Source organism: Chiloscyllium punctatum, chromosome 30 (genome assembly GCF_047496795.1).
Source record: "Chiloscyllium punctatum isolate Juve2018m chromosome 30, sChiPun1.3, whole genome shotgun sequence".
Lineage (NCBI taxonomy): Eukaryota > Metazoa > Chordata > Chondrichthyes > Orectolobiformes > Hemiscylliidae > Chiloscyllium > Chiloscyllium punctatum.
The window spans coordinates 36,713,649-36,718,230 of record NC_092768.1 but is presented as its reverse complement, the minus strand read 5'-3'; positions in this window follow the sequence as shown (position 1 = coordinate 36,718,230).

The window sequence follows — 4,582 nt, the reverse complement described above, 5'->3', positions numbered from 1 at the left end:
ATTGTCACCAGTGATGTGACAATGAAGTGTCAATTGAACTCTATTTAACTGTGTAATCTGCCTTATCGTGAAGATAACAAGCAGCAGAATCAGAAGAAAGGAAAGCCACACGGTAAGACTGTTAATAAAAAGACTGTTAACCATACTCTGGATTCCCTGCCATGGGTTGGTATTGAACAAAGGAAGGCTTTAGTCCATGACAGATGCTGTTCTAATAGCATAGTATGCCAAGTAATAACCTTTACACAACTTAGAAAAAATAACTGTTCCCAGAAGTACAGATGTAGTTCCCTCCCTGCAAATGGTACTTTTCAGATTCTGGCAAAAAATGACAACAAATCCGTCAATTGTGAAAGTGACAGTAAACCACATAGAGCAGTCTGTGGCTGTGCAAAGGACAGCACCATGTATGTTACATGCAGGAATTGAGTTTCCCAAAGTAAAATCTTTCCAATAAATGATGGAAGTATGCCTCATAACCAAATCGATAATAACAAGCAGTAGATGTGCCACTGCCATGGCCACCAGGTACTGAGTAATCCGTTTGGGGAGACAGCATTTCCCTCGATATAGGATGATAATGGTCGCTACATTAACTGTATGAAAAAGATATAAACAGGGAAATTATGCATTGGTCTTGGGAAAAAGACGCCGGATTCACTGTTTACTGTTTCAAATATTAAAATTATACTATTTCAAATGAAATACTTATTTTTTTTACTCTCTTTGGCATGTTTGTTCTTACTGTACTGACTTGACTCTACTGACTTGAAAGAAGTCTGTATGCAGAAACCAGTGAGAATGTCCTCCCAGTATTAGGCTGAAAGCTAAAAGGGAGAAAGAAAGTGTGACATGCTTTCATTCAACAGATTCTATATTGTGAAAGGATTATGTGAAGTCCAGTTCTAAACGCTTGCAAATTGCATGCCCACTGAAGATATTGCACAATCTTTGGGTGAGGCCTCGTAATTTAAGCTAACAAATTATCACAGGGAAAAAAAAAACAAGTTTGTAAAAACTGTTACTTTTTTATCCCCTGTGTCAGACAGCCAAAGCAAGGTAAACACACTCACTTAAAAAGCCTCCTCTAATTGTGGACAACTACCACAAAGAACAAGGAAAACTGATTCTTGTGGCCAACAAGCTCTTACCAGCTATGTCATTGGAAATTGATGTCTAGCTTAGATTTATCAAGCAAAATCTCACGAACTGCAATCTTCATGGCCTTGCCTACAAAATTGGCTTTACTTGGAAGTACAAAATCATCAAGGAAATATTTATATTTGCTGACACATACCAAGTGAATTTATGTTAGTTATTTAAAGAACGCTTTGTTCGATATAGAATGTAACCCTATGGAAGATGATTTTTCCCCAGTGGTGTTCTACATCGCAGGTAACCCAAACCAGGAACCCAAAGAGGCACCAGTACTCTGAATTCATGATATTGTTAAAACGGGCATAAGTGCCATCAATATCACCGTAAAAATGTTTAAACTGGCTGTGGACAGAAATTTGCTAACATCGTCACATTAGTGGTTTAGAAACTTCAAAGCAAATATTTGATGGCCAAACAAAGTCCAAGCTGTGACGATCAATCAACAACTAGAAGCACAACTTCACGATTGGCACCTGAGACCAAATAAAAATTGCACTTCCACAACTGGAATGTTTAGGTTTTAAAAAAGCTACAGTATATGACCTCATCTGACCTCACCAAGGTTCAAGACTTCATTGCTTTCGCCTTTCACGTATGACACGATGTCAGCATAAACCCAATTTGATTGTGCCAAGACTACTGGAGCTGATGGATGCATTTGCTTCCATTGATTTTCTGCAATCATAAAATGGAAATTCATCACACGGATGAAGTAACGCATAAAGTACAATTTAAAGTGGAGGTCTATCCTGACATGTCAGTTTATTTAATATTCCATCAAGGAAAACAGGATGGTGCAGCAAGAATTAAAGCAGACACCAAAAATGAAGGTAACTGAATTTCATGAAATGCTTTTTCAGGCAAAAGACTCAGAGCTTATCCTACCTGTGAAATGCAGTACACCAATCACTGACTCCAAACATTGATTGTAAAGGCGTTCATTGAAAATCGACGAATGCATCACGTATCTTTGAAAATAATGTATACTTGTTCCAACATCAAACCATCTAGAACATGCAACCTTTGCGTGGAATTAGAGTTGGCAGAGCGTAAGTTGTGCCAGGAGAAATGGATTGCAAATCAATGAAATGGTGCATTTCTACAGAATTCAATATGCAAGTATTTCTAAAATCCAGAATTATTTTGCTTATCTAACAAAACTCAGTTTCCTGATCACTCATCTATGTTAGAGACTTGAAAAAAAAGTCTTCACTGGGAAATATCAAGACATTTCTGAACAAATTAAATCGCTGGTTCTACAGACTCAAGGTCATGAGGACCGCATTACACAACAATATGCTTTATACAATAAACAGTTAGTCATGAACACTTACCAGGAACACCAATCGCAGCAAGGAGAGGATAGTAAAATGTTTCGAAGTTAATGACAAGATAATATAACATCCACAGGCCCAAGGCTATGGCTGCACTCATCTTTGATTGTGCTGAATGTTATCCTTTCGTTGACTGGGAGATATATGACACATCAAACAGCGTCCCTTGATATAAGAAGATGGAAAGCCTCCAGTGACTCAATTCAGTTCTATGGAGATTGACGTTATTTACAGAGACTAAACAAACAGGTTCACTTAATCGCTTTAAATCTGTCACTTCTGTCATTAGAACCTGTCTTTGACAAAATGTGAACTGCCCTCAAAAACTAGTCCTTAAATGACTTCATCTGCTCCCGTTAAAATTAAAAGGACTGCATATCAACGAAGTCACCTTTGACAGTATTACACATTGTCAGATGACAGTTTTCTCCTTTGACAACACTCTTTCGAGCACTGGTGTATCTCAAATGCCAGTCAATGAAGTCATGTATCGTCCATTTCCTCATTTGAAGAAACTGCTTTGGGAAGTGCAGGACTGTAGACGTCTGCCCCATGTGAGCTGACTTGCTGCTGAGAAGAAATTTCATCTTCTCATAAACTGTTTCAATGGCCACCTTAAACAACGCATCATCAAGTGTTCACACCAATGGTGAATGCTCCATTTTTTCTCTGTCTGTCTCCCCTATTTTAATATATTTCCATCAAGTGTTCTTTACATCAGACATATAGATGCTAAAGAGGTGATGAGACATTAGCTCAGTCATCATATGAAAATGTTTTATATTTATGGCCAATATGCATTTAAACAACATAACATGGACATTTTTGCTTTGCGATATGGATATACTGACAGAAGTAGAATGTTCCAGTACCTTGGAGTTTGTGAGATTGTCTTCTAAAATAATCCAAAAGATATGCAGAAAATGACTGACGTGGAAACATGAAAAAGGAGAAGACCATTCAGCCCATGGAACCTGCCGAGCTACTTAGCCCATAGTGCCTGCTTAACCATTTATTATGCTTATGGCTGGTCATTCAATTCAATAGCTTGGCTCTGCTTTACGCCTCAATGACCTTTAATCCCTCTCGTCTGCAGTGTTATATTCTAACACTTTATTGAAATAATGCAGTGTTTTGGCTTCAGCTTTCTCTCAGGGTAGCGAACTTGACCGGTTCCTTACTCAATGGGTGACGGAATTTCTCCAGACTTCAATCATAAATTATTTATCCTGTAACATTTCAGTACGAGTGCTTATTTCTTTTACTTGAGTGCTCTTTACACAACCAAATGACTTCATATTAGTATGTCTTGGGCATCCCGTAATACATCCTTTCTATAATTCATTGTTAATAAAATTTGCCAAACATCTGCCTGTTTTCAATCTGCTTGAATATGTAATGTTCTTCATTTTCTCATCATTTTTGCAATTCGATTAAACTCTCTGAACTAAAAGTATTCGCTGATCTCCTGCTGTCTTGCTTTTGTTTTCATAGCTATTTAATTGAACACAACTTCAGATAATTGATATAATTTCCTTCTATTTATCCTTTGAATTTTCCTGTTTCAAATATAGATTTCTGACCTTGTTGTGGCAGTCAAAAGCAAATCTAGGATGTACGTGCTGTACCATCTCAGATACATGATTTCCACTGCATTTTCAACGACAACAGACATTACACCCACCTGTGATCCAGCTGTACCGTTATGAGGATATATTGTATATCCAGAACTAATAATTTCTCTATTACTCGTACCATAAATTCAAGACTTTACAACAGGCTCTCTCAGCTCATTTATACAAAGGAACACTAATTTTTCATATTGCATTCCACATTTTACCACCTTCCCTGGCAATGCTCCTCCCAAAGTGCATACCTCCGCATCTTACAGCAACATATAATCACATTTTCCAAGGATTTATGAAAGTTTTATGTTTCTTTACCCACTCTACCTGATAAGAATGATTACAACTTACTTAGTTAGGTAAATTCTTTAAAGAAATATGGTATATTGCTATTAACCAACCCCTAACTCGATTAAACACATTCTGCAGCTCATTGCCTTGCAATGGGATCTCCTCTACCAATTT